The sequence below is a fragment of the Xenopus tropicalis genome, chromosome 10, assembly GCF_000004195.4.
Source record: "Xenopus tropicalis strain Nigerian chromosome 10, UCB_Xtro_10.0, whole genome shotgun sequence".
Lineage (NCBI taxonomy): Eukaryota > Metazoa > Chordata > Amphibia > Anura > Pipidae > Xenopus > Xenopus tropicalis.
This window is the reverse complement of record NC_030686.2, coordinates 42,289,317-42,315,070: the sequence shown is the minus strand read 5'-3', so window position 1 is coordinate 42,315,070 and position 25,754 is coordinate 42,289,317. Positions and strand designations below refer to the sequence as shown.

The following is a 25,754-nucleotide window of genomic DNA, read 5'->3' as shown; positions in this document are numbered from 1 at the left end:
TAGTCTGTACAGAGAGATACCATAAAACTATGGCAGCATAGGGATTCCCCTGTACTAAGCACAATTCAGCAGGAACAGCCCCCTAAGTTTGCTCATAGCCTGTACAGAGAGATACCATAAAACCATGGCAGCATAGGGATTCCCCTGTACTAAGCACAATTCAGCAGGAACAATTCAGCAGGAACAGCATACCATAAAACTTTACCAAGTTAGATAAACCCCAATTTGGTGAAAATCATGCTAACTTCTAAAGATATACCACTATACAGAAATAAAGTTAAAGCACTGTTACTATCAGAGTCTGTCCTTAGGTGACCTTGTTTTGTTTATTATGGCTGCATAATGTAGTCTGATACTTGCATATTCCAAAAATCTAAGGGTTTACTGGCCCTCTCAACTCTGGCATTTTCAAGTAAACTTTTATCTGCTGATTAAACCACATCTCACCCAGTCATTTGTATTCAGCAGGGGATTAGACCATAAACTTAGTTTACAAAATTAAAGGTTATTTTAAAATAAAAAAAAAATAATTAAAAAATATACAGCTAGCAATCGATAATTGGGCATAAATGTGAATTTCAAGAAAATTCATCCAGGACAGCCAATCAAGAAGTTAGTACTGCTCCATAGTTTGACCAGAAAGGGACTCACTTACACCGCTTTGTATCTAGGTTCTTCCAAAGCTACATTCCCCAGTACTACCCTATGAGGTTTCTAAAACATATTGAAATTTACATTAATTTTCTATATTTTGTGGTTTCCAAGATATCTGCAGTTTTAGACTGCCAATACCAGGCTTATACAAGCCTCCTGTATAAGGAACCTGATGGTTAACAAGGATAGGCACCATTCTGAAAAATACCTCACAGATAGGGGAGGGGTGGCACCATGAGGGGCAGGGCGATGAGGTAAAAGGGTAGGAAGGTGACATAAATGGAGCAGACTGGGACCGACCAGGCCAAAATTTGGTGAGGAATGAGGGGAGATATAAAACAACAGGTAATTAGTAATTTACTGGCAAGTATATTTGCTTACATTTGTAATATTGGCCCAGGTAGGGTTGGCCTAGCCAGTAAAACACCAGCCAAGGATGGGGGTGGTATTACAAATTAACCAGAAATGTTGTTACCTGTAAACTGAGCCCCTGACCCTCCCATTTAAACCTCCAGCCCAACCCAGTCTTTGCTTTTTCCTGATCTCTCCATAATCTGCCCTCAACCCATTAATCATGTCATGGCTCCGCCCTTTAACTGGCACCTCGCCCCTTTGCACCATGGCCACAACTCCCTTATGTCTTGGAGCGCCACTTTTGCCTAGGTCTCGGCTGATATCTCCCTTTCAAAGAGAGCTGCTGAGCTGAAGGCCTGGTATTAACCGTCTAAAACTGCAGACATCTCAGAAACCACTAAAAATAGTAAATTAATATATACTGCAAAAGTGCACAGAAAAGCACTCTAAGTCGGTTAGATCCCTTTCAAATATCTGCACATTCCAGGCTGGCACACTTGGCACATGTTGGATAGTTTAGCCCTGGGGGTTACGGAAAGAATAAGGATGGGGGCGGAGGAAAGTTTGAGCTAGGGATTAACTCTTTCCTGCCCTTAGACTCTGCCTCTTTTACTGCAATATGCTCAGTTTCGAGTGCCAACCAACCCAGGGGATGGTCGGGCAGGCTCCTACCATATAACAGAAGTGGATCTCGCGGGAACTCTCAGCCTAATGACAGTGGAAAAAAAAAAAAACATAAGTGGAATTTTTGGCAGGGCGATGTTACCTGTCTCCGCAAGACAAAAAGAAGGGAGGGGGTGACAGACGGCACAGCGTGAGCGCTGACTCAGTCCAGCACTATACACCTGCCGCCTCCTCTAGTGCCAACCATTAACCATTCAGGGAGCCAGAGCATTCCTATCTGACCCGAGAGTGAGAAGCGGAGGCAGGAGAGCAGCAAGGGAACTGCAGTCGCCTTCCATAACAATCAAAGCTTTAACTCGTTACATTTACGTTCCTTTTTCCACTCCTACAAAATGTGTCCATTAAAGTGACTCACTGAGGAAAAAATCTTTATAAATAGTGTCTGTGTTGAGCAAACTGCTTGTTAGTGCACTGTCTGGGGGAAGGGTTTGCTCGGCTAAACGGAGTCTGACTAGTCAGAATATTACAGGCTAAATTATTGTATTAAATAAATAAGCAGGCATCGTCTAGTATTCCTGCCACAATAAGGCCATAGTAAATGGGCACTGTCTGGGGGTGGCAGGAGGATTTCCCCAGTGCAAAAGTCTGAACAGTCTAAATACTAAAGGCAAAAAGATGATACAAGCTTCATCTGCACTCCCAGGCTTCTATGGCTCTAAATGAAGCTTGCCTAGTGTTGCTGCAACAATAAGACAATATAAATAGCTGTTCTGCTCTGTAGAATGTGGGTCTCTGCATCAGAAACCAGCAACAATGTGTGTAAGAGCTTGTGTTCAACCTGCAGCCACAATAGGATAGACGTCAAATAAGGCCAAAACTCATGGCACCTCCTACCCATATGTATAAATACAAATATACAGAGAAGGAATGTTCTGGGCACACAATAAGCTGTACCCCCATACTGTACTGTCTAAGGGAAACACTATGGCACCTCCTACCCATATGTATAAATACAAATATACAGAGAAGGAATGTTCTGGGCACACAATAAGCTGTACCCCCATACTGTACTGTCTAAGGGAAACACTATGGCACCTCCTACCCATATGTATAAATACAAATATACAGAGAAGGAATGTGCTGGGCACACAATAAGCTGTACCCCCATACTGTACTGTCTAAGGGAAACAATATGGCACCCCCTACCCATATGTATAAATACAAGTATACAGAGGAGGAATGTTCTGGGCACACAATAAGCTGTACCCCCATACTGTACTGTCTAAGGGAAACACTATGGCACCTCCTACCCATATGTATAAATACAAATATACAGAGAAGGAATGTTCTGGGCACACAATAAGCTGTACCCCCATACTGTACTGTCTAAGAGAAACGATATGGCACCTCCTACCCATATGTATAAATACAAATATACAGAGAGGGAATGTTCTGGGCACACAATAAGCTGTACCCCCATACTGTACTGTCTAAGAGAAACAATATGGCACCTCCTACCCATATGTATAAATACACATATACAGAAAAAAAATGTTCTGTGCATCCTCACACTGTACTCTCTGTAGAAGGAAAGTACATGGAGGGTAAATGCTGCTATAAGTGGGGGAGATGAGCTCATAAATATAAGACTCTCCCTTTTACTCACTTAACCACAATTCCCATCATCCACATTCACCACTTCCAAGCAGGGAAAGAGGATGAAAAGCATAATCAAAAGAAGTGCACTGCTTTGTTCAGTAGCGCACATGAGATCCAGCAGTCAAAAACAAACAGCAATATTCAAACTGGTTTCCCTTTAACTGTTTCCAATACAGGATCTAACGCGCTTATATAAAAGGAACACAGGGTAAAGTGCTGGGAGTTACAGTGCTAGAACAGTACAAAATGACCAGCTATACAGACTGCAACCACATGATGATCATATCTAGGTCATACAACAGTTTGTAATGCACACAGTAAATTGTAAAGCTGGCCATACACAGAAGAAGATTTAAGTTGCCAATTCAGCCCCTTCAGATCGAGTCAACAGCTTATGTGGCCATGTTTGGGCACTTGTTGATGCAGCAGTCTCCCAAGGCTCTGCACTGGCCTCCATTATGATCAGGGAAAACCAATAAGATCAGCTTGACAAGGACCAAAACTCAGCTGGCCATGTCGGACAAAGATCTATTCATTTGGCAGCTTTGCCAAAGGAGTGGATCCTTAGATGTATGACCAGCTTAAGACCAGGTGTTTCTCTGTCCATCCCTTAAGGTGGCCATACACGGCTGCCGATATCAGTCCCTTAGACCAATTCGGCAGCTTATCGACCCGTGTAGGGGCACAAGCGACGGGCCTGCCCGACCAACATCTGGCCTGAAATCGGCTAGATATCGATCGGGCATATTAAAAAAACTTAGTCAGATCGGGGACCGCATTGACTCGTTGATGCGGTCCCCGAACTGACTGCACCTATTACCAGCGTTCCAATTCGATGGGGGCCAAACAACCGAATTAGCCTGAATTCACCCGACATCGCCTACCCGTAGGTGGGGATATCGGGAGAAGATTTGCTCGCTTGGTGACCTTGCCAAACGAGGGGATCTTAACGTGTTTGACCATTACACGTTGATATCAATATGATGAACATTTCTATTGGCCCAGCGCACAAAAGGTGTGACTGTTGACACCAATGTATGAACAGAAAGTACAGACATGAACAAGGCTTCTAGGTAAATTAAATTCAAAGAAAAACCCTGGGCAAAACAGTTTAAATTAGAGTTTTAGGCTCATTTATGGATTTGTTTTATTTGACGTCATGTTTATTCTCATGACTTTCAGTTCAAGCTCAGCAGTAACTTTCCCAGTAACCTAACTGGACCAATATGGCTACAAATGCAAGGGAAACACTAACCTTTAACTTCAGGAAGCTCCTTAGTGGTGGAGAAGACAGCAGAATCTACCCAGGGGTTTCACCTCATGACTCTTCAATGACGTCTCCATCAACCACATCTTCTATGATGTCAGATAACCAGATCCACCGTTTACACACCTGCCGGGTCCTACAGCATGGGGGGGCCCATTCCCACTGTAGATAAATTAAAGAAGACCAACTGAAACATTAGTATGTGGAAAAAGGCCGAATAACCTTCCTGCCAAGGCTCAATGCATTTGCAAAAACAAATCCTAAATAAGGCAAGAAGCAAAGTGCAAAAAGTTGCACAATCTGGCATCTTCCCACAATACAGTGTTAGTTGCTAGAGGCGCAATAATACAGGAGCAAAACTTAAGCCCAATTGTAAATCATGATTGTCTCATTCATGTCATTATGGGTGTGCCAGAAGGCCATAAACAGGCTGATAAAGGATACCTAAGCCCATCCAGACCAAGGCATCAGATTATTGGCCCATGTATGTGGCTTACCTGACAACTAAAAAAAATAAATTATATTATATATATACACACACATACATATAAACATAAATACACACATACATATACACAAGATACATATTAGAAGTCACCATGGAGTTTTACGATGAGTTGTCTTTGGCCTTGTGCTTTTATATAGTCATAGAACTCCTCAGTGACTTATAATATCCTTATATTTAAGAACAGGGGGTACTTTAATCACTATATATCTACACATGCAGAGACTTCTCTCCTGTTAGCTTGCTGTTCCTAAAGCTGCAAAGTAACATAACTAGCATCACGGATCTTATATGTTTGTTTTTGTGGGCTGGAATATGAAATATATGACATTTCCTTCTACGTAAAAACAAACAACAAAATTCCATCCACCCTATTTGGGGGTTCATAGCTGGAGGCAGCACCAAAGGCCATGGAGGCTACAAGGTTGGCCCTTTGCTGCAAAGCAGCAGGAATATGAAATCATACAAGAAATAAAAGTGGGGGTGGCACTCGAGTTGGCGAGGTGACTTAGTGCTGGGAAACTTTACTATTGTTTTCAATTTACTTTTTGAATTATTTGCCTTCTTCTTCTGCTGCCTCTTCCTTGCTTGCTAATGCCAACCCTGACAGCCCCCCAAAAATATAGTTATTGTTACCTTTCATTGCTTATCTTTACATTTGAGGCCCTCTCCTTTTTATCCTCTCAGCCACTGCCTGGTTGCTACATTTGATTGGACCCTAGCAACCAAATAGCACTGAGGGCTGCTGAACATAAAGCTAAATAATTCATTAACCACAAAAATAGCAATTGCAAACTGTATTACAATATCCCATGCTAAACCTTAATCCAAAGGTGACCTACCCCTTTAAGGGAAGTGTAATACAGGTATAGGACCCATTATCCAGAATGCTCAGGACCTAGGGTATTCCGGATAAGGTACTGTTTTATTATTACAGAGAAAAGGGAATCATTTAACCATGAAATAAACCCAATAGGGCTGTTCTGCCCCCAATAAGGGGTAATTATATCTTAGTTGGGATCAAGTACAGGTACTGTTTTATTATTACAGAGAAAAGGGAATCATTTAACCATTAAATAAACCCAATAGGGCTGTTCTGCCCCCAATAAGGGGTAATTATATCTTAGTTGGGATCAAGTACAGGTACTGTTTTATTATTACAGAGAAAAGGGAATCATTTAACCATTAAATAAACCCAATAGGGCTGTTCTGCCCCCAATAAGGGGTAATTATATCTTAGTTGGGATCAAGTACAGGTACTGTTTTATTATTACAGAGAAAAGGGAATCATTTAACCATTAAATAAACCCAATAGGGCTGTTCTGCCCCCAATAAGGGGTAATTATATCTTAGTTGGGATCAAGTACAGGTACTGTTTTATTATTACAGAGAAAAGGGAATCATTTAACCATTAAATAAACCCAATAGGGCTGTTCTGCCCCCAATAAGGGGTAATTATATCTTAGTTGGGATCAAGTACAGGTACTGTTTTATTATTACAGAGAAAAGGGAATCATTTAACCATTAAATAAACACAATAGGGCTGTTCTGCCCCAATAAGGGGTAATTATATCTTAGTTGGGATCAATTACAAGGTACTGTTTTATTATATTGGAGACGGGCTTTCCATAATTCGGAGCTTTCTAGATAACGGGTTTCCTATACCTGTAACTTTTAATATACTATAACAATACTGACTTTCTTCAATTGGTGTTTTTTTCTGATGTTTTACATTGACACTGTTGCTTTTCCAGTCTGGAATTTATAGCGCTCTCTGGTTGTGATAATGAACAGAAGAAGAACTGCATAGAAAGATGGTGGGCTAGGATATCTTTGTGGATGAGCGTCCTGAAGTGTGAGCTTATTGCGCCCCCCATGGCTGCCCTGCTTGCCTAAGTATCTTGACCTGAAGTACCTTTTGATCAATAATAGTACACTGTCCCTTTAAGTGAGCGACAGTAAGAGCGAGAAGGGTGGGCACGATAAAGGATGAATCGAATGCAGCTCTTTGCAGGTGGCATTTCGGCAGCAACTTCCCACGGGGCGCACAGAGAGAGAGGAAAAAAGAAAAAATTCTCCTCATTTACACTCAGGCCTCCAAAAGTCACGACGTCTAGACTTGCGCACACGGGCCACATTCTGATGTGCATGAACAATACAGGAAGGGGGTGGGACCCGCAGAGATGCCAGCGCAGATACAAAATGAGGCTGTGCCAGCTGTCTGGAAATTCAGCTGATTAAAAAAGCGACGGGGGAAAGGGAGACATGAAATTATCTGCCTTCTACTGCACAAAATCACACAAAGACCTATTTTAAGTGCATCTATTAATTTCCAATAAAGTTGCTGGGGGGGGGGGGCTGAGATGCACCATAAGCAGAAACCAAACTGTGGCCCCTACATACCAGAAGGCACCGTGCCCTAGTAGACTGGGCAATTCATGGGCACTAGGTACTACACACACTGGGTGCTTGGGTGCCCATGGTTTTTAGTTGTTTACAAAGTCACCCAAAAGTAACTGCCAGGCGACTGTCACTCGGATATGTGGCAGTTAATGGAAATGAAAAAAATTAAATACAGATTGAGGGACTGTGAAAAAGCATAGTCAATTCCAGATACATTTTTAATCTGGAAGTAAAAATTGGGCTACTGTAATTGAGAAAGCAGGGGTAAATATCAGGGATGGGCTGAATCCAGGCTTTTTTGGAAGGATTCTGTTTCGGCCGAAACCGCAGTCCCAGCCGAACCAAATCCGAATTAGCATACGCTAATTAGCATTCAGAAAGGGTTAATGGTGAGGGGGGGAAAATTTCGCCTTTACCCCTTCCGATCCCAATTAACATATGTGAGGGATTCGGCAGAACCCAAAAAAGTGGGTTCGGTGCATCCCTAGTAAATATAGATCTTTATATGCTTGCTCCTTGGCCAAGCCAGGGGGTCACTGACCCTTATAGACTAGGTAATACTGACCCCCTTGCTGCGCAAGATCATGTCTAGAGAGGAATTACATCACAAGCAGGACTGGGGAACAGCAGGTATTGAGCTCTACTACATATGCCTCTTTCGCTTGCATGGTCCTGATCCCATTGGCTAATGATATATGGTGAGTTAAGTTGGCCATACACGCACCTATAGTACCTTATGAAACCTTGTTTTGGACGATATTCGGTACGTGTATGGTGGATCAACGAGATGATCGATATTGCAAGAGCGTCAGTTATGAACGCAATGGAGGGAACAAACGATCCAATGGTCGAACCAATGAACCAACGAACAAACAAACCAATGGTCACAGGAAAGATTGTTATCGGTACGTGTATGGCCACCTTAAAAAGGAACAGGATAGGAAGGGGCATGAACAGTAGGAACCTCTGCCTACACTCCCAAATGATACCACTACATCAGGGTTGGGAGAAGCCCCCCCTGGTTGAGAGAGAGCAGGTGACCTAAAAATCAACTGAGCACCACCTTCCAAGTAGATATATTAATAATGCTGTATTTTTTTTTTTTTATTAAACCACCTTGGTGAACGTTAAAATGTTCACATTAAAGGCAAACATCCCCTTTAATTTGGCACAACCTCCTACGCTAATAAAACCACAATGATGCTACAATAATGATGCACTTACGTCAGAATCTTTCAAAATCAGAATGCTAATTGTCATTCTTAGATTTAAGCAAATGAGACAAATTTGCACCATCTCCAAATAAACATAACATAAAAGTGGCAGGCACCTTTTTTCCAGCACTGCGGGGGAAACAGTTCTACGATGCACTACTCACAACAGGAAGCAGGGTACCAAAGATTTGCCAGGGGCACTAAATTGCTGGAATATACAACATAAAAGTATTTGCTCCATGTCCACTCTGAGGTTCTGAAATCTTGTTCGGTCTCATCTTATTCAGCACCACTGGCAACAATATGATCAGAGCTCTCATCATATATAAAGACTGCCCCGAGTTCCTTATCAGAACAGCAGTTAGGGCAGGGATGGCAGATGTAGTAGAGGAGCCAGTTGGCAATCGGTCAGGGCCCACTGACAGTCTCACACAATGTAAGTAGCAAGACCCCACTATAAAGACAGAGCTGCAAATAACAAAATGTATGTTCTGCAACACAACCTTTTGGGGTGAAACCATGAAAAGATGTTACGGGGTTGTGTTTTGCCGCCTCTACCTCGTGTTCATTTCACTGCCAGCCCATTGTCAGACATTTGTCATGTTCATAGAGATTTATAGGGCACAAAGAAGAGGGATATTATTACAACTTTTCCAGACAGGAGCCCCACAAGTGCTGCAACCAAAGAAACGCAGATGATTCTCTGCATCTGGTTTCTTATTCTTATCCTTTGGGGTTGCAAAAACAGCACTTGGAATTTTCCATGTATTATTTAAAATTTGCCTTTTGGATATTTTTCTGTGGCTTGTTCCTTCTCTGTGCTCTCAAGTGATCCTGCTCTTATTTATATTATTCTACTCAGCAAAGCTTGGGCCCAGGTGGTGCAGGTAAAGGCACAACATCTACCCTTCAGGGAAGATAAAGTTATTTCTCGTAGCTCCCCCCCCCCCCCAAACTGCATATTCCTAGTTCACAAGCACACATAACCCAACTATTTAACATCTTGAAAAAAAAAATCAGCTAGGATCCTGGGGGTTAAATCTGTTTACAGTTGAGGTTTCTAGGCTTTGTGGTGCAAGCCATCCTTTGAGGTCCAACAATTGGTCTGGGTCCCCCTTGGCACATAAGAACCCTAGTCTAGCAATCATTGTGCTATAGTTCCAAGAATATATATATAGGACAGCAAATGAAGCCTTATACTTGGCTTGGACCCAGGAGGTGGGTCTACCCTCTGAGATTCTGGGTAAGCTATCTGGCCTCCACAACCTCCCCTGTACCCCTGAAAGAAGTATCTTCCCAGGGTGCCCTAACTACATGTTCTGAGTCACCCAACTATTTAACATTTTGGAAAAGAAACATCAGATGGGTTACTGGGGGCCTATCTTGTTTGTTATGGCTGATCTTTTTTTGCATGGCCTCCTTTGAGGTACAACAAATGGTCTGGGCCCCCTTGGCACATAAGAACCCTAGTCTAGCAACCATTGTTCCAATAATATATAAAGGACAGCAAATGAAGCCTTATACTTTGCTTGGACCCAAGTAGTGGGGAGTAAAAATACCAGCATCTACCCTTCAACATTCTGGGTAAACTTTATGGCCTCCACACCTCCCCTGCACGCCTGAAAGAAGTATCTTCCCAGTGTGCTGGGCCAAACTACATGCATTAACCAAACTATTTAACATTCTGGAAAAAAAAACATCAAATGGGATACTGGGGGGGCCTAATTTGTTTGTTACGGCTGATCTTCTTCTAGTCTTTTTGGTGCAAGCCCTCTTCTAAGGTCCAACAATTGGTCTGGGCCCCTTGGCACATACAAACCCTAGTCTAGCAATCATTGTGCTATAGTTCTGAGAATAATATATATATATATATATATATATATATATATATATAACAGCAAATAAGGCAGCAAATGAACCCTAACAACCTTCACACCACAATTGGTGCAGCAGTTCCCTAAGACTGAACATCTCCAACATGCCAGCTACTGTCCCTACTCCGCTATCTTCTCAGAAAGCTGTTTTTCATCATTTAATTTGCATTCTAAAGTTCACCTTGTCCTAGATATCCATACATATCCAGCTTCCTTACATTCCTTGCATTTCAGCTTGTGCAACACCAAGCTATAAGCGAGAACCTGGCAGAACGAAGGCAACACATGATACATAGCACACTGAAAGCTTCGCTTGCACAAGGGTGTGTTTCTTGCCATGATACAGTAATAAACATCCTGTCGTTCTTAGCCAGGCCAGGCCTTTTTATATATGACCCTGCCAGGCTGGAGGAAGAAACCAAAGAGGCGGTGAGAGAGGAAGGACTGCTGTGGTCATGAGAAACAGAGATGAAGATGCCCAAGATGTTGATGCAGTACAAAAAAAAAAAAAAAAGAAAAAAAAAAAAAAAAAAGAGGCTACGGCAGCACAGTTTCCCAAAGTGTCAGGAGCCCCCTAAAGCAGCCCTTGTATGTAAACCTTAGCCTTGACCAAAATTTATGGGAGGTTTTGTTTTTTTGTTGACGATTTGAATATTCCTTCAGCTACAGCTTGAGGAAACATAAGACCAGACCATATTTGTTATATATATATCTATATCCCTAATGAAGTCCCTATTCAGTGTTTGGGTGGAAAATGAGAATTTTACCCAAACATCTAACTTCGGTGCTAAAGGCACTCTCATCTGAAAATCTGATGGAAAAAACATTCACACAAGGGGCAATTTTCAATAAAAAAATAAAATAGACCCAAAAGAGGACCTCATGTGTTGGTGAGATGCAAGAAAGTAGCAGTGGACTTAGAAGCAATCATACATAGTCCAAAAAGTAAAAAAGCAACATAATCCCTGAAGTTGGCAGCTAGCTGGCCCATGTATGGGGCCCTCCATGCGTCAGCTTAAAAAACTACATTGGACAAGGACCACATTGGCGCATTAATGCAGTCTCCTACCAGCGGGTCTCCCTAGGCCTATATTATGATCAAATCTTCATCCTGGGGGTCAAATGATTCGATCACCCTCATTTGGCCCATCTAATTGATCAAATTAAGTAAAGATCCATTCATTTACATAGCCCTACAGGGAAGCCAGATGCTGAAACCCTATATGCACAAACCATAATCCTCGCCTGAAGAATGTATTGTGTTACTGGAGTCAAATCTCGGTTAGAGCAACATGAATAACTGACTGTTCTGTATTTCAGGCTGTTCCTGGAGATCCTTCTCTCTGTTCCCATTCCAAACCCACCCCCCCGCACCCATTCCTGGGTAACCAGGAAACATCACATTGTGCGACTCTTACAGCACATTTCCAAAATAATTGGAAGTCGTCTTTCCTTTAGCAAATAGGAAACATGAAGATAAGGATTCACACAAATGAAAATAAAGAAAACATTTGAATTCTTTTCCTATAAAATAATTTTTTAACAAAATATACAAAAAAAGAACCACCATTAAATCAAACAACATATGCACTTAAGGGAAAACTATTCCCCCGAACAATGTAGGTCTCCATACAAATATATTGCATAAACAAGCTCATATTTGTCTAAATAAACCATTTTCATAAATACATACTTTTTTAGTACAGGTATAGGACCTATTATCTAGAATGCTCTGGACCAAGGGTATTCAGAATAAAGGGTCTTCCGTAATTTGGATCTCCATACCTTAAGTCTACTAAAAAAAAATCAATAAAACATTAATTAAACCCAATAGGGCTGTTCTGCCCCCAATAAGGGGTATTACAATATCCCATGCTAAACCTTAATCCAAAGGTGACCTACCCCTTTAAGGGAAGTAATACAGGTATAGGACCCATTATCCAGAATGCTCAGGACCTAGGGTATTCCGGATAAGGTACTGTTTTATTATTACAGATAAAAGGGAATCATTTAACCATGAAATAAACCCAATAGGGCTGTTCTGCCCCAATAAGGGGTAATTATATCTTAGTTGGGATCAAGTACAGGTACTGTTTTATTATTACAGAGAAAAGGGAATCATTTAACCATTAAATAAACCCAATAGGACTGTTCTGCCCCCAATAAGGGGTAATTATATCTTAGTTGGGATCAAGTACAGGTACTGTTTTATTATTACAGAGAAAAGGGAATCATTTAACCATTAAATAAACCCAATAGGGCTGTTCTGCCCCCAATAAGGGGTAATTATATCTTAGTTGGGATCAAGTACAGGTACTGTTTTATTATTACAGAGAAAAGGGAATCATTTAACCATTAAATAAACCCAATAGGGCTGTTCTGCCCCCAATAAGGGGTAATTATATCTTAGTTGGGATCAAGTACAGGTACTGTTTTATTATTACAGAGAAAAGGGAATCATTTAACCATTAAATAAACCCAATAGGGCTGTTCTGCCCCCAATAAGGGGTAATTATATCTTAGTTTGGATCAATTACAAGGCACCGTTTTATTACTACAGTCAAAAAGGAAATCAGTTTTAAAATTCTGAATCATTTGATTAAAATGGAGTCTATGGGAGACGGGCTTTCCGTAATTTGGAGATTTCTGGATAATGGCCGCCTCCTGGGATCACAGTGCACACAAACAAGCCAAGGCACACATACATGCTAGGCCCCATCAGCCAATGAATGGGCAGAGTTCTGCCTTTTGCTCCCACACTACTTCCTGTAACAGTTAGAGCTGCATTATTTCCTGTCAGCTGATCTCTGAGGGAGCACACAGCCCATCACTAAATCAAAGGAAAGGATGTAAAAGGGCAATATTTACTTATATATATTCCAGTTTGGCGAGATTCTTCAATAGGCCACTTAACATAATATAAACTATCTGTTGGTTACGTATTCATTCTGGGGGTATAGCTGTCCTTTAAGAGTTTTTGAAGAGTTTTTGAAGAACAGCTTAATCCTGCCATTCATTACCTAAATATCACATTTCTGCCAATATGCCCAATCGCATTTTTCCATGCCATAGTCTCAGAGGACTACTCGGCAGCACAGTGTGGCTTATTCAATGGAGCTAAACTTTAATCTGCCATATATTTACTCCAAAATGACACCCCTGCCTATCTAACCAATGAGATTGCACTACTCCACGTTTATCGGAAAACTACTTTGCAGTGCATTTTTGCAATAGAGAATTAGTGATGTGCAGGTCACACTATGACCATAGCATGACCCTTTAGAGCCCAAACCCATGTGAGACTGCGTACCCTTATGTTCAACTCAACTTGAACCTGCCCCTGATGTTACAAAGGGGGTGGGCCTGGCATTGACAGCACCAATAGGGAGGGTTTGCCAGAAGATAGCAGCAATAGTAATGTACAGGGGCTCAATGCATATCCACTCAATGCCGCACCGGCGACCTTGATTTTTTCCCCCCAAACCCCCAGGTCCCATGAATATTGGATATGCAGCAGAAACTATATACATACAGATGAGTGTTTATAAACATTTAAGGGTGCCCTATGGCTCACAATTCCTCGCTGTGGTTATTACAAAGTAGAAATACTGGAATGTTGGGTCTGGCACAGCTGGTCAGTATAAGGGCCCAATAATGAAAATGGAGCCTGAGCATTTTGCCTAAGGAATCCTGTGAACCTGATATGCTGAATACAGTTTAAGATAATTCAGTTGTGAACGTCTTTGTACAAAGGAAAACAACACATTGTTTATGGCCAAAAATGGAAGGAAGAAAAAAAAAACAAAACACTGAAGAGAATACCAAAAATAAAAATGAAAGGGATTTCTAGGCATTGTTACCCCTGACTGGTCCAATCCGCATTAATGCTTCAGAGGCTGCGCAGCCACCGGGCCAGCCATTCAGTATAAAACTGGGAAATAGGGCACATGTTTACACAGCAGATAATGGTTTAAGTACTTAAACAGGAAAGTTCTAATGCCCTTTCTGACTTTACAGAACAATAGAATGAAACCCTCACTCATACAAAATTTATTGCCAAGATATAGTTTTTGTTTAGGTGATGGTTAGACGGATATATACTTGGTGTTACCTAATGGCAATGGGTGGAAATATTCTGACCTGCAGCCAAGGTCAATATTCTGACCTGCAACCCCAGGTCCGAACTGGCCCAATGCTGAGAAGGAACTCATGCCCGGAATACTATCCCACCAATGAGCTTGGCTTTCTGGAACACTGCAGCAGCGCACAAAAGAAAAGTTAGGGAATCATAACCTGCACCCAGATCTGGACTGAGACCCACAATAGTCCCTGGCATTTCCAGTGCACAGAGGCCCAAACAACCCCCCCCCCCCACCAGGCTAACATATAGTGACGTCTATGGCATCTTACAGCAGCCCCTCTGGTATTTGCCTGAACCCACAGATTGCCAGTCTGGGCCTGGGTCCTGGCATTCCAAGTACCCAGAGGCCCAAACAGCCCCCCAGCCCAATAAATAGTGACTGTCTATGGCATCTTACAGCAGCCCCTCTGGCATTTGCATTAAACATAAAATAAACGCAACAGGCCTGTTCTGCCCCCAATAAGGGGCAATTATAGCTTAGTTGGGATCAAGTACAGGTACTGTTTTATTATTACAGAGAAAAGGGAATCATTTAACCATTAAATAAACCCAATAGGGCTGTTCTGCCCCCAATAAGGGGTAATTATATCTTAGTTGGGATCAAGTACAAGGTACTGTTTTATTATTACAGAGAAAAGGGAATCATTTAACCATTAAATAAACCCAATAGGGCTGTTCTGCCCCAATAAGGGGTAATTATATCTTAGTTGGGATCAAGTACAGGTACTGTTTTATTATTACAGAGAAAAGGGAATCATTTAACCATTAAATAAACCCAATAGGGCTGTTCTGCCCTCAATAAGGGGTAATTATATCTTAGTTTGGATCAAGAACAGGTACTGTTTTAAAAAGGAGTAAAAGGAAATCATTTTTAAAAATTCGAATGATTTGCTTATAATGGAGTCAATGGGAGATGGCCTTCCTGTAATTTGTAATTTCTGGATAACAGGTTTCCAGATAACAGATTCCATAGCTGTAAATGGTTTAACTGGATAACTAAAAAGATAGATGAGCCTATTGACTGTCCCACTGCAAGGCATGTTTCTGCTCTGGGAAGGCAACATAAAGCTAAATAGATTGGCATTTCAGCCGGGGGGCAATAAATACTTCCATTACTTGTAACTTGTTTTAACAAACTTTGTCTTTTTTTAACAATGCACATGGAGCACGTGTGTGCTTCCCATACTAACATGCGGCTCCTTGATCCTTTCTACTTCATGTTATGGAGAGTGAAGTATATGTAAAAAGAATATACCCAATCAGTGGTACTGGCTGATACATTATATAACTTTAAGAAGGGGCTGGATGGATTCTTAGCAAGTGAGGGAATACAGGGTTATGGGAGATAGCTCTCAGTACAAGTGAGGGAATACAGGGGTATGGGAGATAGATCTTAGTACAAGTGAGGGAATACAGGGTTATGGGATATAGCTCTTAGTACAAGTTGATCCAGGGACTGGTCCGATTGCCATTTTGGAGTCAGAAAGGAATTCTTCCCCCTCTGCGGCAAATTAGAGAGGCTTCATTGGCCTTCCTCTGGATCAACTAGCAGTTAGGCATGTTATATTTGGGTATTATGGTTGAACTTGATGGACGTATGTCTTTTTTTCACCCTAACGTACTATGTTACTAATTTTTATAATTAAATTAAAATTAGTTATAATTAAATGATAACTTGTAGGTGACCTTTCAAATCTACTTGCTGATTGGTTGCTATTGGCAACATCAGTTTTCTTCTTCCTTTTTAATAGCATCACTATCACCAGCAGTTTATTTATATACAGCATAGTGATGCATAGGACGTGGGGGTTAGGCTTGAATTAATATGCCACTTGTGTGGGACAGGGCAAGTAGGAGAGAAGAGTGCAAGCCAAATCCCCTGCCTAATACAAATCCCACCCCTTTCAAGGTGTCGCTTTGCCCCTAACTGTTTGATTACAGGGGTACAGTCTGGGTCATAAAAATGACCAAGCGCTCCAGGGGCTGGTAGGAGCGGTGGGTAAGGATTGGAAAGTGCAGGTGGTGAATTTCCCAGCTGAAATGAATATTTGTGCAAGTCACTCCCACAAGCAGTGGAATTCCATACAGTTATAATAATAATAACATTCACACTAAATGCAACACTGTGTCTAGCACCAGCAGCACAATGTGAAGGCCATGCCGAAGTCACCCAACTTGGATCTTGCACCGGCCTGGAGGCCCGAAATCTTCAACAGTTTAGAAACAATCCAGCACCAGTGTCACAGACTCATAGGTTACATGGGAAGACTTACCCTTTAACAAAAGATGATGAAAAGTATATTTAGCTGAGCAAAATTACAGGAGCCCTGCATTAACGGGGTAGTTTACCTTTAACTTTCAATATGTTTTAGACTGTCCTATTCTTAGTAACTTTTCAATTTGTCTTCATATCTAGTAGAATTATTTGTCTTCCTCCTTCAGCTTTCCTGACCCCAGCAGGGAAAAAACTATTGCTCAATAAAGCTACATTTTTTTTTTATTATTGTTACTTTTTATAACCTTTTAATTCATGCCATCTCCTATTTATATTCAAAACTCTCATTTATGATTAAATTGGGGTAAATTGGACCCTAGCAACCAGATAACTTTATGGTTGCTAGGGTAAATTAGACCCTAGCGACCAGACTACTGCTGAAACTTCAAACTGGACAGCTGCTGAACAAAAAGCTTAATAATTCAAAAACCACAACAAATTTTAAAAAAAGACCAATTGCAAACTGTCTCAGAATATCACTGTCTACATCATAATAGCAGCAGTAGACGGACGGACAATGAAAAGCATGTTTGGAAATGAACCTAGGACCCCGGAGCTGCAAAGCAGGAGGCAGCTACAGGGATTGCAATATAAAATATCCTAGGTTTAACATATTATTATAAAAGTCGAGGTACACGTCTAATAAATGTAATATGCTGGACTTGCATTGATTGCAAAATGATCTCTAATTAAATGCAATTAGTGCTGCCCCTTTAGATGAATGGTCTCTGATTTGTCATGGGATCTGGTAACCTTAGGATAACCTGGGCTCACAGGCTTTTCTGAGCAGTTAGAGAAAGAGTGAAATAAAAATTCACCTAATAAAAGAAAATGTAATACTAAGCATCTTCCCAGTGAACAGTCAACATAATATCTTTAAAGGGGTAGTTCTCCTTTAAAGTAACTTTTATTGTAATGTAGACAATGCTATTTTGAGACAATGTGCAGTTGGTACTTTTTTAAAAATAGTTTTTCAGTTATAAAACTTTTTGTTTAGCAGCTCTCCATTTAGGAACTTCAGCTGCTATCTGGTTGTTAGGGTCCTATTTACCCTAGCATCTAGGCAGTGGTTTGCGTGAGACAATTTGCAAATGGTCTTAATTTTTTAATAGTTTTCCAGTCATAACAGTAACACCAAAATATTAAAGTATTTTCAAGTAATTACAATATAATGTACTGTTACCCTGCACAGGTAAAACTGGCTATACAGCAGCTTTGTTTATATAAACTATTGTAGGGTTTCTGAGGCACACACCCCAGCTGTACCAGTGCAGGAATAGCTGCCCCCGGGGCTACACAGCGGGGTATTTATATAAACTATAGTAGGGTTTCTGTAGCAAACACCCCAGCTGTACCAGTGCAGGAATGGCTGCCCCCGGGGCATTTATATAAACTATAGTAGGGTTTCTGTAGCAAACACCCCAGCTGTACCAGTGCAGGAATGGCTGCCCCCGGGGCTACACAGCAGGGTATTTATTTAAACTATAGTAGGGTTTCTGTAGCAAACACCCCAGCTGTACCAGTGCAGGAATGGCTGCCCCCGGGGCTACACAGCGGGGTATTTATATAAACTATAGTAGGGTTTCTGTAGCAAACACCCCAGCTGTACCAGTGCAGGAATAGCTGCCCCCGGGGCTACACAGCGGGGTATTTATATAAACTATAGTAGGGTTTCTGTAGCAAACACCCCAGCTGTACCAGTGCAGGAATGGCTGCCCCCGGGGCATTTATATAAACTATAGTAGGGTTTCTGTAGCAAACACCCCAGCTGTACCAGTGCAGGAATGGCTGCCCCCGGGGCTACACAGCAGGGTATTTATTTAAACTATAGTAGGGTTTCTGTAGCAAACACCCCAGCTGTACCAGTGCAGGAATGGCTGCCCCCGGGGCTACACAGCGGGGTATTTATATAAACTATAGTAGGGTTTCTGAGGCACACACACCAGTTGTACCAATGCAGGGCAACAATATATTATATTATAATTACGTTTATACACTTTTTGGTGTTACTATTCCTTTAAATGAAAGAACTTCCTGCACTGCTGCTTCTGCCTCTACAAACAATGTAGCACAAGTCCGCCCTCCACGCTTCTTCAGAAGTCTATGAATCAGCTGCTTTCTGCTAAACTCTTCCAAAAAAATCAGAAGCAGCAGGGCAAGAGACACATGCTGCTATCAATAGCAGTTACATTTACAAATAATGAAAAATGTGATATAGATGTACACTGGAAAGTTGCTTTGAATTGGTGTTCCTTTCACTAGGCTAGGGTTTATACATTTTTTTGGGGGGTAACATCCCCTTTAAGCAGAGGTCTATAGGGAAAGTAAGAGAGAGAGCACAGGAAGAAGGAGGTAAGAGGCAGAGCTGTAGGAGGGAGGACTGATAATCTGACACCAGGAAGTGAATGAAGTCATGGAGATCGTACACAGCCACATGGGTATCAAGTGTGTGAGAAGGCACGGGGCACAGCAGATTAGACTGAATTCATACAGAAAAGTAAAGATAAAGAGAGAGACATATGAAGAGAACTGTTACAATGCAAGCTAAAAAAAAACTGTTACACAGAAACAAGTATTTGCAACATTTACACAGAATAACTGCAAACAAGAAAACTAAAGGAAACCTAGGAAAAGGCTTTTATATAAACACAATATATCACTCAAGATCAAAAACTCACCAATTCTAAAAACTCTTGCCAATCCTGTAACTCGGATGTAAAACTCAAAAACCAAATGAAAAAAAAAAAAAAACTCATTCTAAGCAACTTTCCAATGCACATTTGCAATGGCTGTTAATTTACAGTATTAGCGACTATACTTGCTACTGGAAGCAGCAGCTGTCTGTTCTCTTTGGTTCCATTAACGTTGCGGATCATGTGAAGAAGCACCCAAGGCTCACCTATGCTACATTGTTTGAAAAGAGAGGCCTAACAATGGATAAAGGGACAGATAGACCTTGTTTTTAATTGCAATTGCATTCACAACAAACTTTAAATTGTTTATGGATGTATATTGAATCTTTTATTGGGCATATTGTTATATTTGGGTTTAGTTCCCCTTTAAATAAAAAAGGACAAACATTTGTTTATAACAGGCTATGTTCTGCAAAGGCAAAACCATTTACCAAACAAAAATGCATTGGCTATTTATATCAAAGACCAGGCTTTCTACGGAAACTCAGTCACTTCAAACTGTCACCCCCCCCCCCACCAAGGCGACCCACAATATGCCTATGAAAGCAGCTTGCTGGAACTCCCCTGGCACATCCACCGGTCACACTGAAGTAACAGGCTCACATTTAGATTTACATGTTTCTATGAACAGATTCCGTTTAAACCAAGTGGGGCCCAGGACAGGGAAGCAATTTTAATTTTAAATTTAATAACCAACAATATGTTTTTAACTATTCTGGCAAGCCCAGAAAAATGAACCTTATACCTGGGGGATTTTCACCAAATGGAAGTCATTGTACTTTAATTTACTTTTAAATGTATAGCAACCAATGAGCAGTTAGATTAATCCTGGTTTGGGGAATAAGACTAACAGAAGCACCATTCTGATTGGTTGCTAAAGGATACCCTACACTAAAATGTATGACTGTCCTGTGAATTTCCCCAGTGAACTGTTTGGAGGCTTAGGGACAGTAGCTTGATGGGCCAGAATTAACTCCACTTACCCTGCTATACTGGGAGGAAAACAACTCAAAACTATCTGACAGTTCAATGGGCTGACATCAGTTAGCTCTGTTGGCATACATCTCCAATACTTCTTGCAGCCTCAACTTGTGCTCTACAGGTTCCTTTGCCAACTGTATTTATACAAAGCACATAGGTTCCAAATACCAATGTCAATCATCATTAAAGAATGTTGTTCACAACAAAGAGATGTTGTTCCATCTACCAGAGGCCTTACACCTTAATGCCCAGGAGTGCACTGTCCCTCATGACTTAGACTCCTAAAATCCAGAAAAGGAACACCCAACCATACGCTATCCAGTCTGAACTACAACTTCTAACATCCCACACAGGCAAAGGTGGCAGCTATCACTCAGGAACAAATGAGGCAGTACAATTCGGCCCTTGTCCTATATTGGTAAAGTGCCACTTGCTCCCAGACTGGGCTACCTGATACCCAGTTACCCCCAACTTGGGCTACAGCTGCTTGGTAGGGCTGGTAGGCCCAACTGAGTTGCTACTCAGTGGTGGAGCAGGAAGAGCCATTGTAAGTTTCTAGCATGATGCTGAGAAGGTGGCACTCTTTGCAATGGGGGCATCCATTACACCAGCAGGTAAGGGAGGTTTAAGAAGCCAGGTGATAAGTAGGAATTGCACTGTAGGCCTGAAAATAACTGTAAGTGAATTCCAATTCCAGAACTGTCTCTCTCTCCCTATACTTGGCACCATTCAATAATACAGCATATCCATTTTGTACCATATTCCCATCTATATTATCCTACCCTCCAAAAATTCCATTGTCCAGTGTAGACACATTGTGCCCAATGTACCTACATAAGTTAACATTACAATAACTAAGGGTGGGGGCTTAAAAAGGGGGGGGGGGGTGGAGGTTAAAGGTTCCCTATAATAACTCCTGCTCCCCCTACTCCTCCCCCACTTGGTACTGCCCACCGCACACGCTTTATTGCAGTGGGCAGAACCAATTGGCCAGTAAGGGGATATAGAGGGGAGACCCAAATTCAGAAATAAAGAACCTGGTGAGGTAACGGGAAGAAGAAACAGGAGGAGGAGGGGTACAGTGATTTGCTCTGCATGAAATATTTCCAGGCTCTCAAGAGGTGGACACGTTTGCAGGCTTCTCCCCCCCCCCACCCCCTTGTGCAGCACACTGAGGGAAAGGCAGAAGGTACAGCCAAGGAAAAATCCCAGTTTCATTCATAAGAGGTGCCCGGGAAAGGGAGGCACGGCCCCCACACACCCTACGAGGGGTCGCGAACTGCCACGGACGCTGCAAATGAAAAGTTAAGGGCTAGAACTTACCTAAAATGGCCACTGCTGCAGCCAAAATACAAACAGCTATTATTTGGTGAAGTTTAGCACAAGACACCCTGCAAGAACACCCTAACTTGGCTGGGGGAACGCCTCCGCCTCGTCGCCATTGGGCCGCCTGGCGACAGGCACAGGAAAGGCTGCCCGCCGATTGGTTTAGGGCTTGTCAAACAAGTGGTGGTCGTTTTCAAGCGTGGTTGCACCACCATTATTGCTCCGCTCCATTGTGCTGCTATTTGCATGGATGAGATGAGCACGCTGATTGGCTGGCAGGGGAAAGGGGGCCCTGAGAGAAAAAAGGGGGTGTGAGGGAATAGGGAGGGAGAGGGAGCACGGAGGGGGTCCTGCTAGATATGTGAGCTGCATTTTCCTGCTGGCTGCACTCTAATCTCTGTCATGCTTTTGGAAGCATGTTACTTCAGGTGTGCTGCCATACTGACTGGTGGGATGTTGGGGCCTGCATCCTTGACATGAAATGTTACACTAATACATACACACAAGTACACACAAATACTTGTGTATATGTATGCTTGTGTTTATCTGTGTGTAGTTAAACATTGGTATATATAGAGTCAGATGCCTGTATGTAGCCATACACACTGCTCCCATTCAGCCAGGGATACCACCAGCTAGCCTCAGTACCACAGGTAAAAAAACTGCTCAGCTTCTGGAAGTTTTCTTTTTGGGAGGAGGGGGCTTAATACAAATTTGCTTTGGGGCCCAGTTTGTCCGGAGGGGCACTTTACATTTCTAAGTATAAGGAAGGATGACAGGGAGAGAGGGCTAATAATTCCACCACAGTTCCTTATGTGCCTTTGGAAAGAACCTTGTTCAGTAGTTTTAAAGTTACTGTAAAAAAATAAGCGCCAGAAAGCAGTGGCTGTATATATTATATATATATATATATATATATATATTAGGGCCAGAACTAGGGGTAGGCAAAAGATTGGGGGGTGCCAGCCTCTCTTGCGTACCCCTAGTCTGTGCTCCGTTTTCATTGCCCCCGCCACTTTTTATTATGCGGTGGGGGCAATGAACTATCGCTTCGTATTGCACCCACCCTGCGATGCGATGGTGCAGGGGCGAGGTGGTTAACCGGGTTGCCTATATATATATATATATATATATATTCCTAAAAAAAGGTACCGCTCACTCAGGACTTAAGAATCCATTTTAGAAATTTTATTATAAAGGCACGACAACTCAGTTGTCGTGCCTTTATAATAAAATTTCTAAAATGGATTCTTAAGTCCTGAGTGAGCGGTAACTTTTTTTAGGAATTCGTATACCTTTTTTGGACTGCACCCAGGCATATAAATTGATTTTACACGAGAGTGCCGGTTTCAATGGTGTATTATATATATAGATATATATACACATACTGTATATGTATGTGTTTTGCACTGCTAGATCTGACTGCTAAAACAACAACAGCAGAAGGCAGCTGAAAAGAAACAAGCAAGACACCCAAAAAACTAGATTTAGTTTTATTTAGGGCAATATCAGACTGATGTATGAGGCCCGCCCAATTCTGCCCCCACTCCGTCTTCATCCTGTCCACACTCCCCCTCCATCCCACCCATTACCTTTTCCACCCTGCAATTCCCTTCAGGTTTTTTTTATGCTGTCCTCGGTGCGACGGCCTATATTCCCATCATTTTAGTTTGATCATTTGGCCCTTGGGCCAAACTATTGGATTAGCCCAATATCACCCACCTTAGTTGGGCATATCAGGAAAAGATCTGCTCGTTTGGTGATCTCACCAAATGAGTGGATCTTAATATGTATTACCACTTTTACTTTGCCCACTGGGTTTTTACCTGTTGTCCCACTTACCCAGTCCGACCCTGATTTAGGGTATACATAAGCATCAAAGGATGGGGGTTTTCAGGTATATTGGGTACCCACCTCAGTGAATCCTGAATCCAATCATTAAGGGTTTTCCTCAGGCCAGTGTTCCTTTTAGCAAAAAAATGCACCAGCGCATGCCATTTTATTTACCCTTCCCAGGCTCAAGTAGAATGACATTTTTGTATTCTACTATAAGGTACATGTGGAAGAATAAAGGGGTAATTAAGGACCAAAAGTGCAGTTGCATTGGTGCAGATTTTCCTGCAGTCAGTTGCACGCAAAACCCCATTTAGTAAAGGTACTTCCATCAAAATGCACTCCTTGCTGCTGGGCCTGTGTCTTTTGGCACAGGGAAACCCTGGTGCTACCGCCAACTCCAGACCACGTAGAAGCTCCAGGGTTCCCACAGTGCCCTGCATCAAGAGACACAGCACATTTGTGTCTAAAGGACTGGGCACAGACGTCACTCTCACTACGAACACTGGAAATGACACCATCCAGAAATTAGTGCATTAGTAATTGCATCCAATGGCGTGACAAAGTGTATTCGGTGATTATGCCCTAACTTATACTTTGCTTACTGTGCTTGCTTTCATAAATGACATGTGTCTGTGCTAAGGTCCCCTGGGAAGGGAAAGTAAAATGGTGGTGCTGGGTTCGTTTTTTCATTGGACCAGTAGGGCCACCAGGCTGCGGAAGTGTCGTTGTGTGCACAACTACACATAATGTCGCTTCTGCCTGCCACTTGCCCTCTGCACCCTCACAGCTCCGCCAGGGAACTTGCACAGGTATAAACTGGGGAGGGTTTTAATTTTTTTTTTCATTTTATCGATTATATAGGCACCTAAAGGCTCCCCCCTAAAGCTGCCACTTCATTTGCAGGTCCTCGGGTGCCTATATAGAAATACGGCCCTGCGGCCCAGCACATTTTTTTCCTAAAAGTAGCACCGGCCCAAGGAAAGATCTTAGCAATTGGGGGAAGGTGGTGCCTAAGGGCTCTGGCACATGGGGAGATTAGTCGCCCGCGACAAATCTCCCTTGTCACGGGCGACTAATCTCCCCGAGTTGCCATGACCCGCCATCCCACCGGCGAACATGTAAGTCGCCGGCGGGATGGCACACACGGCGGCGCGATTTCCCGAAATCGCCGAAAAAGACTTGCAAAAAGATTAGTCGCCCGCGACAAAACTCCATGTTCGCGGGCGACTAATCTTTTTTTCCTAAAAGTAGCACCGGCCCAAGGAAAGATCTTAGCAATTGGGGGAAGGTGGTGCCTAAGGGCTCTGGCACACGGGGAGATTAGTCGCCCGCGACAAATCTCCCTTGTCACGGGCGACTAATCTCCCCGAGTTGCCATGACCCGCCATCCCACCGGCGAACATGTAAGTCGCCGGAGGGATGGCACACACGGCGGCGCGATTTCCCGAAATCGCCGAAAAAGACTTGCAAAAAGATTAGTCGCCCGCGAACATGGAGTTTTGTCGCGGGCGACCCCGTGTCCCCGTGTGCCAGAGCCCTAACATATCAACACCCCCAAGTTAGTTTATTTGTCCCTTAACTCTGATGTTATAAGACCTGGAGAACTAATCTTATCTCTCATACTATACCTTTTGTCTTTTGCATTGACAGGTATGGAAAACATTATCCAGATTCTCTGAATTACAGGATGGCCATCTCCCATAGACTCCATTTTAATTAAAAAAAAATTACATTTCCTTTTTCTGTGTGACAATAACACAGTACCTAGTACTTGTTCCCAACTAAGATATAATTACCCCTTATTGGGGGCAGATCAATCCTATTGGGTTTATTTCATGGTTAAATGATTCCCTTTTCTCTGTAATAATAAAACAGTACCTGTACTTGATCCCAACTAAAATATAATTATCCCTTATTGGGGGCAGAACAGCCCTATTGGGTTTATTGA

At 42.3% G+C, this 25,754-nt stretch overlaps 1 protein-coding gene across 3 annotated transcripts in view; it reads right to left on the bottom strand.

Moving 5' to 3' along the window:
- chd6 (chromodomain helicase DNA binding protein 6) overlaps window positions 1–25,754 on the bottom strand; it is a 79,278-nt gene that overhangs the window by 35,010 nt on the left and 18,514 nt on the right. The window contains exons 1-2 of one of the 3 annotated variants that reach the window (XM_004918517.4): window positions 21,968–22,132; window positions 4,547–4,720 (exon numbers count right to left, since the gene is read on the bottom strand). The gene's annotated coding sequence lies outside the window, so the exon portion shown is untranslated. Of the gene's footprint in view, window positions 1–4,546; window positions 4,721–21,967; window positions 22,133–25,754 lie in introns of those variants that run through there. The other 2 variants (XM_002932883.5, XM_031894875.1) reach the window with 2 other exon arrangements.